At 40.0% G+C, this 13,775-nt stretch overlaps 1 protein-coding gene across 4 annotated transcripts in view; it reads left to right on the top strand.

Annotated features, from left to right (window-relative positions):
* The window catches only part of SDK1 (sidekick cell adhesion molecule 1), a 378,509-nt gene that overhangs the window by 212,879 nt on the left and 151,855 nt on the right, over positions 1–13,775 (top strand). The gene's annotated exons all lie outside the window — the stretch shown is intronic.

Below are 13,775 nucleotides of genomic sequence, written 5' to 3'. Positions count from 1 at the left end.
GGACTCAGTTGAGGCTGTTGAGAAGAACATCTCCCTGGCCAGGCTGCTTTCCTGGTGGTTCCTCACTGACACCTCACACTGAGCCCAGGTTGTGAAGGCTTCAGACTGCTTTTCCTCTCGGCTTTTAAAATTGTTAAATGTGTTGGATATGTGCATTGGGTCTCTTTGAAACAGGACAAAAGGAAGGTGTGGCAGAGAATGACTGCAGAGATGGAGGAAAGTAGGTTTTTAGCACTGGGATGGAACCTGCAGTATGAGTGGCCTTAGCATAAGTTTTGATCTGGGGTTTAGACATTCATTTATAATATTTTACAGCAGCTAAAGCTCAGTTAAATTGAGTGCTGACATGTGCCAGAGTCTGCAGGCAGCTCAAAACAATAACTGAGAAATGCAAATCACCTGCTCTGCTCTCACTTTGCTTGTGGTACAACCTGGGAGAATAATCTGCTTTTGCCCCTCTCTGGGCTGCTGTTGACCAGAGATGCTGTGAATAACTGTCCAGCAGTAGAGTTTAATTTAGATTGCCACATCCCATTAATGAATTTTCCAGGTGAGAACTGCAAAGGGACCGGGAGAAGGGAGGCAGCTTCAGATCCCCAAAGATTTCTATCTCCTTCCAGTTGAAGACTGGAAAGAAAGAATTTAAAAAAATCTTTCCATCTTGTATTTGAATGTAACCTAAAGCGTTAAAAGGTTGTAATAAACAGGTCAGATGCACCTGCTGCAGCCTCATTTCAGTAATGTTTGTCCTCGCTTCATTTTCACCACACATAAAATGGAGATAATGGTTCCTCCATCTTCTGTAGAGGTCTCTGGTGTGCTGGGAGAAGCAGTTATTATTTTTCAAGAGCACTTTCTACTCCTTCTGCTTTCCAGCGGTAATAAATTGTACTTTTTAATGGTAGGAGTAAAGGATTCGTGCAGAAATAAATCAGCTTTTTTAAATTTTCCACTTTCCCTCTTTGCTGGGTTTAACATTTTATGCATTTGTATGCATAGAGAGGAGCCAGAAACAACAGGAAAAAATTGTTAGCAGTTAAAAACATTTGTTTAAAAGCATTTTTTGTGACTGTGGTTCTCCCATATGAAAAAAGAAACAGATTTGTTTGCAACATGCTATTTTTTCTTGTCCTTTATGTTGGCTATTGCTATTAATTATTATGAGTGGTATTTGTGATTCACTATAAAACACACAATTTTATGTCCACCCTGCCTGTATTGAGGGAAGGTTCAACCATTTACCACTTCCAAAGTGAATAAACTCCAATAATTTGCAGAAGTTACTCAATGTCTCTCAGAAATTTGGTCATTTCAGTTGCCCATGGTTGCACACCTAAAATTTGTGACCAGGCAGAAATTGGGACATGCAGAGAAACACTTAAAAACCCACATTTCCTGAGCTTTGGGTACACATTGGAGTTGAAGCTTCTAATCTTTTCCATGTATGTTATTTAAAATTTTTAAAAAATTAAAAAAAAAATAAAAAAGCAAATCAAACTGACACCAAAATCACCAACAAAACCACAGCTGAGATTTGTGCATCACCTCTTGCCAGACTGGGGCTGAGCAGGAAACACAGGAAGCAGAAACCCAGTGCAGTTGCCATGTTTTGTGAAATAAATGCTTTTTTTAAATGTATAAAAGGCTCGGCAGAAGTGTCTGCAGTCCCTGCCCTGTGTGGCCATGGGAGCAGAGGCAGAACACCCCAGGTTTTGTTCCCTGGAGCAGCACTGCACCAGGAGCTTCTCTGCCCTCCTCACCTTGGCAGCTGCAGCCTTGCCCAGCTCCCTCCCCAGCCCCTAATTCTGGGGTGCAGTAGATGCTTGAGTGTGAAGAGCTTTATTTGTGCCTTATAGAGGGCTCTGTTACAGAGTGGCATTAAAGCATTTTGCTGAAATACCAAGTAATCCTTTTCTTTTTCAGAAGTGCTAAGTGAAAACACATTGATTTTTATTTTCTTTCAGCAACTTCAATAGCTCAAGATTATTACTATTTTTAAGAGTGATAGAGAAATGTCAAAAATGCTTCATCTCTACTTTTATTTTTATATATCACCAGGCTTTGTGTTTTTCAAGGGGTTTTTTGTTTGAAGTTGCAGGCTTTGGGAACAGGACAGAGAGATTATGGTTTATTTCGAAAAGCTGCTTCTCTTTCTGAGTTCTCTCAGAGATTTTGTGGTTCAGTAGGTAACACATTTTATTGTCTTAAATTCAGTCTATGCTGCAAAATTCCTTTGCTCCCGAATAGCCAAATGGTCTGGCACACATTAATCCCTTATCTATAATAACATTTTTTGAAAGGAAGGAGGGGAGGGAGATGGTGGCACTCAGTGGGGTGTTGGCAGGAGCCTGCAGAGAGGCCAGCACCAGCTTTTGACACTGAATGTGGTTTATTCACTCAGTATTCCCCCCATTGAAGGTGAGTGTGGATGCAGTGAGTTTGCAGAGTAATCCCAGAGCCAAAACCTGGGGAGAATCACCGAGCAGGAGGTGACAGAACCAGGCTGGTGTTGTTGGTGTTGGGACATCCCCATGGCACCAGGGATGCAGGTGCTGCTTGCAGCCTGCTCTGCCTTCCTGGCAGCTGTTTTACCTGCTTGGTGGGATTTTAATCTCATCTGAATGCAATTTATGGGTGTAAGTGGTTCATCCTTCCTCATTCTGTGGAATACTTTTCAGAGATGGAATGTGCAGGAGGCAAAGCAAGTTTTGGGGTTTGGCTTTCAAGTGGACTCTGCAATGTTCTGTTCCTGGTTTGGCTGCTCTGACATCTGATAGTTCTGCCCTCACACAGCCCATCACCACCTGGAGAGCAGAGCCAGATTGTTCAGGGCTCTTTTTGGGGCACATCTGAACAAAAATGGGTTAATTAAATTGAAACAACGCTGTTGTGCTCTGCCTAATGACACGTTGCCAATTTATTTCAAACTGACAACCCAAGGACATTTTGGGATGTGACAATGTTTCTAAACCTAGGGGTGAATTGATTTCTTTGTAAAATAAAATGAAATAGATGTTACTTGTATCTCAACAATATAGAAATTCGTGTCTCAGGCAATGGTGCATTTCCTAATGTACCACTTTATCTTTCATTTATTCCCCCTAATTTTCCCTATTAACTGTAATTCTGTTGTGACATCCGAGCGTCATGTTATAATGATGAAAATTTCAAATAAGAAGCAGCATGAAATGTGAAGTTTTGGATGAGCTGGGAGACAAGAGCACCCTGTGGAAATAAGCTTATGGTTTTTATCACAGCAACGAGTCCCTGTCATATCCAGGGGAGGTTTTTTGCCATCCACAGAGCCAAAATCTGTGACCAAAGCTCTTCTGAGAGGGCAGGAAGTCAATGCAAGATTGAGAAGACATCACACTCTGCAGCTCTGCTCCTGGCAGGACACAGCAGATAGGAAATCCTGAGCACATTAATGCAAAGAGCATTTGTACAGACCGAGCAAGGTGCAACCAACAGTTTATTTTTAACAATGCTGACACTACCCAGAAATACCAACAAAGAATCTGGAGTAATAACTTTCCTTTAGATTTCTTTTTACAGGGCTTGCAGCATTCTCTGAGCAGCATTTATGTGCTGGGTATAAATACCAGGCACAAAACCCCATTCCACATCCCAGAAAAGAGAGGCTGGTATATTCTCACTTCAGAAAATTAAATGCTTATCCATCTGTGGAATTATTTTTGAATGGCTAAGTTTGTAGACTTTCTTCGGCTGGGTTATTGTTTGCTCTTTTGCAACATTCTTTGCTTTCACAGTTGTTTTGTTCTTGAGACAGAGGAAATACAGCAATGTGTATTTTTCTCCCTGCTGAGGACTGAGGCAACCTTACATTATAAAATAAGCAAAGATTGATAATCACAAAAGCTGCAAAGGGGAAGCTACACTTTATTTAGAAAAAATCTGTGCTAGAGAGGAGAAACAAAATTCTTTCTTTTGTTAGAAAAATATTTCTTTTGATTCTGAGCTCTGCTGTGTGCATAGTTTTGTCCTGTTTGTCTGGGGTTTTTTTTTGGTTGTATTTTCTTTTAAATTTTACAGTGCTCTTAGTATATAAATGAAACTTCATTTGCTTCTGAATGCCTGTGACCTGAACAACTCTACTTTTATTAAGGATTGTCTCCCTTTACAAAGGACAGTGGGAAAGTAGCATGATATGGTCAGGGGGATGGAGAACTTTAGACCATCTGGAGTGGACCTGAGGCCCCTGATAACCTATTTCTCAAAATATTATTTTGACAAGTCATTCCATATGTTTGGTTGAGTTAGCTGCTGGAAGAAGGCTGTGGGGTATCTTCTTGTTTTTCTGATCTGTTCTCTTTATGTAAAGACTTGGAAATAGCAGACCTTTGGGAGCAAGGTAGCAATCTGGATCCCAAAACATGTTTCTCAGATGTGTGTGTGTGTGTGTGTATAGAAATATATAAAAATAGAATGCAGCAAGAGCTGACCTTGAGCTTAAAATGCTGCTCATTGAGGTCATCTTGGTTTGAAGAGTGAGTTCAACAAGGAAAAGCAATGCCTGTTTAGCTCAGTGTTATCCCCTTGGTAGAATTGCTCTCCTTTAAACCTTCCCAGACTGTTCCCAGCCTGCAGGATCTGGGATTTGAGGACAGGCTGGTAAATTTGGTAGGGTTTTTTTTATTTCTTTTAAAGTTCAGATGGTGTTTATATGTGGCAAGTTTTAATCTCTGTTCATACAGTGGATTTTCTGTAGAAAGCTTTGCCCAATACTTTGCTTATCCACCACCTGCAAAAATGGACTTGCATGGCTTTGGCTGAGTGTCCCTTGTGGGCACAGGGAATGGGGCCAGGCTGGTGGCTGGACACTGTCACCAAATACCCATTTTGATGATAATTTTGATATTTTTGTGTCACCAAATATCTGTGACACAAAACCTCTTCTTTCCTTGTGAAGGGCAGATCAACTGTGGAAATCTTTCAGGTTTGTGTTTTTCTTCTCCATGAGGGAAGGTTTGACATCTTTACTCTTGAGGAAGATCACAGGTTTTTGAACAAGCAGCCAGGTACAGGAGGATAGCCAAGCCTTGGGTAACCTCAAAAATCCAATATATTAATCATCTCCATGTACTTGCCAGGTATCTAATAGCAAAGTCTGAGCTGAGGCTAGAAAACTCCAACTTCTTTTAAACTTGGACCTAACTAAAATTCAGAATTAATTTTAGCTTTATCAGGACTGTTTGTCAGATGACTTCAACTCTCACCCCTGGGATTGTCCAAGGTCAGGCTGGACAGGGTTTGGAGCACCTGGATGGTGGAAAGTTTTCCAGAACTGGATGAGTTTTGAGATCCCTTCCAACCCAAACCACTCTGTGATTCTGTGCTCAGTCTGTATCACAAGTCTCTGCTCCCCATGAAGTGCACCACAATATCAGGTTCATTTTAAAAATTGCTACAAAGAATTAGATCTTGAGAACTCACATGTGATCAATTGTACGTATCTGCTTTATGCTCTGCAGAGCGTATTTAATCTTAAATCTTCCCTCTGAAAATAGTGCTTCCATTATTGTTGTCATAAAATAAATTGTTGGAGGCGTTTCTTAAAGAATTTCCCCCAAAGTCCCTGGAAATGCTTTCCTTTATTTAAGTCCAGTGAAGGATAGATGAAATTGTCACATTGTCTTTTTTTTTTCTCTTTTCTTTTTTCTCTTTTTTTTTTTTTTTAATTTGTTACCACCCTTTTATTTCTAAGTAAGACCAAGACTTTAAACTTCTTACAAGCATAAGAAAAAGCAACTAGATTGTCAGTTGTGTGAGTTTATTTGTGCCAAAATAAGAAGTTAAGAAATGCATTTTTTAAAAAAAAGTTAACATGAAGCCATATGCAAAGATATATTTGTAAATAGAAGGCAGCATTTGATTATCTCCCATTTTTCTCTCTTTGCTACTGCTTGACATCAAACCAGGATCTGCTGGTGAGAGTGGCAGCAGCTCTCTGATCCCTGTGACACAACCATGTCCCCACAGCTTTCCTCCATTTCTTCGCTTGGCTCATCTCACCACTGAATTTGCATTTCTGGACATGATTATGAAGTGATAGTTCTGCTTTATTAATTAAATTTCCCATTATTAAATTAGCCAACTGTCAATATCCAGGTATGTAAAGCACCAAGGCCATAAGACCTTAAAAGTTTGGGTTTTGTCCTTAGGAGAAAGTGAGTCTTGCCTTGTGCTGCAGAAACCCTGCAGGCACTGCCAGGCCCCTCCAACCTGCTTCCTCTGCCAAAAGAGTGTCTGTTTATGGTTAAAAGGATGCTTCTCATGCAATGCACTAAAGTACATCGTAAAAATATACAGCCTCTTAAAAGTAATTCCCACTAATGAGTTATTTTTAAGTCTTTTTAAACAGAGGCGTGTTTGGGGAGAGATTTGAGGTTGCTCAGCCTGGAGAAGAGAAGACTCTGGGGAGACATTAGAGCATCTTCAAATAGCTAAAAGGGGCTCCAGGAGAGCTGGAGAGGGACTTTGGACAAGGGATGGAGGGACAGGAGAAGGAGGAATGGTTCAAACTGCCAGAGGGCAGGGTTAGATGGGATTTGGGGGAGAAATTCATCCCTGTGAGGGTGGTGAGGCCCTGGCACAGGGTGCCCAGAGAAGCTGTGGCTGCTCCATCCCTGGAAGTGTCCAAGGCCAGGTTGGACAGGGCTTGGAGCAACCTGGGACAGTGAAAGGTGTCCCTGCATGTCAGGGGTGAAGTGAGATGAGCTTTAAGGTCTCTCCCCACCCAAACCATTGTGGAATTCAGTGATTCCGTGGAAAGCCAAAGGCTGTGGGCCTTGGCTGCAGTGCAGCTGCTCTGCCTTGTGCCTCCTGCATCCCTTTGAAGATGACTCTGAGGCTAATAGATTCCACTGCCAGACCATGGATATTTTTCCCCCTTTTAACTGCTGTTGAATAAGATTACACACTCTATCCACTTATATAGCTGGTATTAAAGCTATCTGGTGAATTGAAAAGCCACCTGAGTGTTCTTTAGCTGGAATAGCTTCAGGCTATATATTTTTTCATGTTAAAAGCTCTAATGATGTGCTGGATGATAAGTTTCCAGGCAGAAAGAAGCCCCTCACTGTGCATGGGGGAAGGTCAGGTCAGTGACAGAGACTGAACTTCCAAATTGCTCTTTTTGCACGAGGAGTTGTGAGAAGGGAATTTCTGAGTGTTTGAGCAGAAATTTGGTCTGCTTTTGAATTTAGCTGCTGATTCATGGGGAGCTGTGTAACTAAGCAGTGGTTTAATTTCCTTAAAACTACATGGGACAATGCTAGAAATCTATTCCTGAAGTAGTGCTATAATACAAAGTGGGTCTGTAGACCTTAGAAAGCAGAAAAGAAAGGAATTCATCCCCCAAATAGCAATTGCTGGGTCACCTGCACTTAATGGCCTGTAGAAAGAGAGGAAAATCAAGAATAAAGGCACATCTCCCATCCCTGTCCCTGTCTTGAGAGCAGAACTGGTGAAAGACTGGAGAGACTGTGTTACCATCTCTGTCACCAGGGACCATCCTGGCCTTGCTACCTCTCTTGGGTCACTTTTTAGGTTCCAGAAATACATTTTCCACCTTTAAATCAACTGTATTTAGGCCCTAGCCTCTCATTATGCCCAGGAGTAGACCCTAAATGCTCTCTGTAAGGTTTTAGAGCTCTTCAACCTGTATTTTACACTCAGTTTTATCTAATAAAATACATAAATCTCCTCTTTCCAGGAGTATCTACACACAAAGGGGTATAAATCGTCTTGTGGCTGGAGTTGAGTTCTCCATTAATCTTCCCCTAGGGCTAAACCGAACAGCACTTGCAGTCTGTGTGAAAGTCCTTACAGAGTAGGGGAAAAAGCTGTTTAAAAGGTGGCTGTTATTTGTTTAAACATTTGGAGACATTTATAGTGTGATGCTGCCTTGTACTTTTTGCCTTGCTCCTCTTCGTGAGTTTTTCAGTGAATTCTTCCAAGCAAAGAAAGTTTTGCTTGTTTAACTCAGTGGAACAGAGACTGGGAAGGAATAGGAATATGATTGTTTTCTGTGAATATTTTAGGATGTAAACACCACAGAGGGAGAAAGCAGCTCTTCAAGGTAAAGGGCAGCTCTGGCAGAAGAACTGATGGAGCACATTGGCTATTTAAACTGGAAATTAGGAGTGTTTGCAACAGATTGAACAGAAAAGTGTTTAGGGAACTTTCCAACAACAACAACAAAAATCTGGAGTGGGTAAATCACACACTTTTATGAGTTTATTTCTGTGGTTAGCTTTGTTTTTCCAAGTTAAATGCATCAGAAGTGTCATTATGATATATTCATTCAGACACAGGCCCGGGAGGGAAGGTGAGGTTCTCAGCCTTTGTCACATGGGCAGTTCAGGCAAGATGAATTCATTGCAAGGCACTGATGAAATCTCTTCTAATTGTTCCTTTACCATATCCCTCCTCAAAAACTGGATATTTAACTTGCTGTATATTGCTCTGAGTTTTATTCTATTCACCCTTTTTCCTTTGCTTTTTAAAGTTGGGGTTTTTTTCTATTTTATTTGCAGTGGAAGAGCATCTTGTTTGTTGTGATGTGGACAAAGCTCAGAGTGACAAGAGTGTATTGAGTCAATAAATACAACCGACCTAGATCATTCACTTGTTTTGCTTGTGTTTTGTAAATCCTTTTCATGTCTGGTGTTTTATTCATATGTCGAGATGTCTGATGTCTGGTTCAGGACGAGGGCTGGATATATAAGAATTCACTTGCTGTGATTAATTCAAACAACTGGGCTGCGTTTTCCCTATAAATTTGATCCACAAAATTAAGTTTTTATGTTGCTCCTTATTTACTTTTTTAAGTCTACACTCTAGGTTCTCAAAGGTTAAATAAATTATATTAACACTTAGATGTTTGAGGAGTCTTAAGACATCCTTGGGTTCTAAAAAGTCATCATTCTTCATATACCAACTCTTCACCATTAGTTTGTTAATTATTTTATAAACATATAATGTTGACTCATAAAAACTCCATCTAGAGTTTTTATGTTCTTCATCAAACTGAACAGATGTGACCAAGAAGCCTCACAGGAAAGTCTTTGTTATTTTTCTTTATGTCTAGAAAGCTGAGCAGAGACCTGTGCAGTGACAGAGCATCGTGTTTCCCTTTTCTTGAAAATAAATAGTCCTTGCTAGCATCAAGGTGGGAAACTGAAACAGTAACTTGGATTATCTTAATGCTCTTTTATTGTATCACCTGCTAATAATCACTCTAATAAGCAGGGAACCAAGAGATGTGGTTAGGGGTAGAGGTTTATGATTGAGAACACACTTTCTTTTCATTATTTGCATGATGTTTCTCTCTGGTGCCTGCAGGTGGTTGTCAGCATTTGCTTTTCTGTTGATCAGGCTCCAATTCCTGTTGTGCATCTTTTACTCCAGAGGGGAAGGGAAATTAATCTATTATTGATCAGGATCCAATTCCTGTTGTGTGTCTTGTGCTGGAGAGGGAAAGGGGCATTAATCCACTCTGGGTTCGTAATTCAAACCATCTGCAGGTTGTACCTGGAACAGGACTGTGTTCCATTAGGTAGTTTGTATTTGTAAGGGTTTTTTTTTTATTTTCTCTCCCTCGAGCAATCTCAAGGTACCCTGTGATTGTCATTTCTCCTCTTTTCTCATATTCTGTGTCACAGGCAGAGATGGCACATTCTTGATGCAGTAATGTAATATTTTTGCTATTTGTGTTGGACTCTTATCTCCTATCCTGCTTTTTTCTATTTGAGGTCTCCATAATTTGGGAAAATGAAACTTTGCATGTATCCTGCATAGTAATTGCCAAGGCATTTCTGCATCCTGTGCAAGCCTGAAAGTCCCTGGGAAGTTTATGGTGAAGGTTTTCTAATAATTTTCTCCCAGGAAAACTTATAAATGGTTTCAAAGTTCTGTTTAAGTACTCCATTTCTCTATTAGCTTGAGGGCAGGATACTGGTGATCTCTTCTGTGAAGCGTTTTTCTCCCATAGACAAATTTCTCAACATGAAGAATTAAATTCATTTTTGGGTCTGATTCCTGTGGGATCCCTTAGAGCAGTAATTGCAATAATTTCCAGGAAGGGTAGGGATGAGGAGCAGCCAACCTCATATTCCAGGCTCTTGGTTATTTAGCCAATCCTCCTTCTGCTCATGGTCACCTTGTTTGGATTAAGCTTCTTCAGAGGCTTTTGGACCTATAAGCAAACCAAAAATAAACCTTATCGTTGTGCTCAAGCCTGAACTCCAACTATTCCTTCTTTTCAGGAGATAAACACTTTCTTTCAGTTCCTATTGAGGCTGGCTTACCTCATATCTCTTTCACATGAATTTGAGGATCCACTGAAGTAATACACTTAATATTCTGCACTGCAAATACAGACATAGATAAACTTTGCATGTCGTAATGTAAAATCTGGGGAAGAACTTAATGTTTATGCATTTCTGAAGGGGAAAGAGCCTGTTGTATCTCCAGTCATCCAGCCTGGGTGAGATTTCAGTTCTGTTGGGAAAATTAAGGACTGAAGTGGCTTTGATAAATTCTGTGATCTTTATAAACTGTAAATTACAATATTTAAAATTCTCTGTACCTTACATGTCAATATATGTACAGAGATAAAAACTCTTTCTTTCCAGAGATGATAGGGCAGTGTACATAATCATTGTATTTAAATAACAGATTAAAATTCTACAGCTCCTCAGCACTAAAAAATCAGTGTTCTAGAAGCCTTGGATTGGTTTCATTGCTGGTGAGACAGGAGGAAGGAGGGGGAAGCTCAGCTGCTCCAGGCTCAGTGATGTGCAGCCACAGCCAGCCACAGGTGATAAAAACAAATAGACCATGCAAAAGTTGTTCACTCTTTCTTCTTCCCTTTTCTCTCAATTTATCTCTGCTTTCTGGGGGATTGCCAGGTTCCTGAATTCCACAGTCTGGAGAGGAGTTTATGTTCAGAGGGTGGGAAAACTCCAGATCTCTTTCCATTTTCTCTTGTCCTATTTTTTTATCTTTTTGTGGCTATTAAAAAAAAAAAAATCCACCAACAAAAGTCTAATATGGAAAACAATATCAATGTTTTTCCCTAATGTTGTTTTGCTTTCTTGGCTGAGAGGAGGGTTCAGATAGAAATGAAAGAAGACTTTTTTTCCCCCAAAAATGATAGAATATAGCTGGAAATGGTAGATCTATTAGTAGATTCATCTTAATGTAGCTCTTTTCCCATGTGCATTTGTATTGCTCCTCCATTTCAGTGTCCATAATAAATATTTCCTTCAGAGAAGCTGAAGTTCAATCATAAAATTAAAGGATACGTCAGAAATTGAGCAGTTTTTAAATAGTGTGAAATCTGTAGAGGACCATGGGCTGGAAAAAGGGGGAAAATTGCCAGAGATGAATGTAGAGAAGCTGAGGAAGAGGAGTAGGAGAAGGAAGAGGTGATGAAAAACCAGAAACAGCAAAGTCCTAGAAAGCTCAGGCAACAAAGAGTCTGATGAACTAAAAAAAGGAACAGCAAAAAGGAGAAAAATTCAATTGTTTTCGACAATGCATTTTCAAAGAGAATGTCTGTTTACTAACAATGACATTGTGCATTGGATTTTAGCGTAGCATCAGTCAAGTGAAATCACATCTGTGAGCTGCAGGAGAAGGATGGAGTGGCTTTATTGACAGGTAGGATGAGAAACTCGGGAAGTCTGGGTAGTTGTTCATTATCTGATTGTTGGCAATATCTCTCTGCCTTGCCCAGCTGATGGGAAGCTGATCTGCCACATCCCATCATCCAAACCAAATCCCACTGTTGCCCTCATCTCCTTTAGGATCCTGGCTACTCTGCCTCTCCAGCCTGTGGATTTCTTACAAAAGGTGAAGTTCTGAAAGGATGAGGTGGGCACAGATCCCAGATTGCAGCCCTGTTGAGATTTTTACCCTAAAGAAAAACTGAGGTTCTCCTTTGGTGTTTCAATTAGCCACAAAATAAAGCTGCAAACCTCCCCCTGCAAAGGGAGTCCTGGCAATGTCCTTGTGGGGTTTGATTTGGCAGGACTGGGGCCAGAGTGAGTTATGGGAAGGTTTTCTTAGTGCTGCAAAGGGAAATTTAAACTGTCTCTGAATATGAAATAGGGATATTCATTCTGCCTCCATACTGTTCAGGTAATAATTTGAAATTTTGCTGTTTTCTGTATGTTTTTATGTCTATAACTGAACTTTGTAGGTATATTCCTGGGAATCCAAGTTCTGACCATTTTGATGAAACTCTGTCTCAGTATCAGTTCACTCACAACCTTTACCAGCAGCCTGCTTTTAATAATTGTTTCAGGGATGGTAAAAAAATGAAAATAAATGCATACTTTGTTCAGATTTTTGTCCCAGTCAGTAAGACATCTCTGCTTTTTCCTGGCTGCAGGAGGGGGAATGTGCACTTTTATTTCCATTCTTATCTGCTGGGTGTACACAGGGCCACTCGTGTGAGGTGACAGGGGTGACAACAAAGCCAACTTCTCCTCTTTGTCTGGTGTAGTGGGGAGCTGATAAGTGCTTTTCCTCTCTTCCAGATGGAGATAAGAAATGATTACTGCCAAATTAGTCACTTGGTTGTTGATCTTTTAACATTCACTGTTGTAAATCTTCGTCTTGGGCAGAAATGGTGGAGAACAGTAATGCTGAGGTTATTTCTTCTCATCAGGGACAAGTTACTAATCTGATCAACTTTTCTGCTGGGTTTTGGTTTTTTTCAATTTCTATCTGGAAAATTTCTGCCATGAATACCTATAAGACCAGCATGGAAATCATAGAAAATAGATTTGCTACCTGATGGCATTGTATTTCCAGGAATGTTGACGAGGAGGTGTAAAATCTACTAACAGCTTGTGTTTTGAGATCCCATGTGAGTTCCTTAGAGATGCTGTGTCAGGTTGACAGAGCATATTTAGGGGAAGAAATAAATGTGCTTATGCTTTGTTAAGTACTATTCTGGAATGCTTGAATTTATTCAGAAGTGTGGGTGGTATTCTCAACATTTTAAAATGACTCTCCACGCTTCCATCTCCTGTACTGCACTGTGTGCTGTCAGTCAGGGAAACATCAAAAAATACAAGATTTGTCATTGAGAAATCTGCTAACATTGTGAACTTTCTGAGCTCCATGACCAAAGCCTCTGTCTATCCAACAAGTCAAATCCAATGTCAAGTGGCTTTTGGCATGCTGGGTATGATCTAAGCAAAGAATCCTCTGTGCATTTTCTGTTCTTTAGGGAATTACACTAAATTCTAGGATTCATACCTTGCATTTCCAGTTTCTCATTCTGATTTATGGGCATGGCCTAGCCTCCTGTGCAGAAAACATTTGACGAGCTGGCTTGCTTTTCCATCAGTTCAGTTTTATTTTCATTACTTTTCCTTGTAATTTGTTTATTGGTTTCTGTATCTTTGAAAATTTTATTACTCTGTTATTCAAGCTAAAAAATAGCTAATTTTTCTTTCCCAAATGAGTTGCTTGAAGCAAAGTACCTATGAATACATGGGTATTTTAATTCACTTACTAAATGCATACAGAGAAAATTTACAAGCTGCCTTTTTACCATTTTTTAAGTGTCTGCTGACTGTTGCATAAGCTAAATTATTTACAGTATGAAGCCTCACAAAAGAGTAACAGATTTGGGTTATTTACTTTCCTGATAAGAAAAGGGGATTGAAGTTGCTGTGATACGCTGCTTTGTTAATTTTATATTTGTTCCCCAGTGTGTAAAATCTTTTTAAAGA

This window comes from Lichenostomus cassidix, chromosome 14 (genome assembly GCF_008360975.1).
Source record: "Lichenostomus cassidix isolate B80296 chromosome 14, HeHo_3.0, whole genome shotgun sequence".
NCBI classification, from domain to species: domain Eukaryota; kingdom Metazoa; phylum Chordata; class Aves; order Passeriformes; family Meliphagidae; genus Lichenostomus; species Lichenostomus cassidix.
The sequence above is the reverse complement of the archived record's forward strand: the minus strand, read 5'-3'. Positions and strand labels throughout refer to the sequence as shown.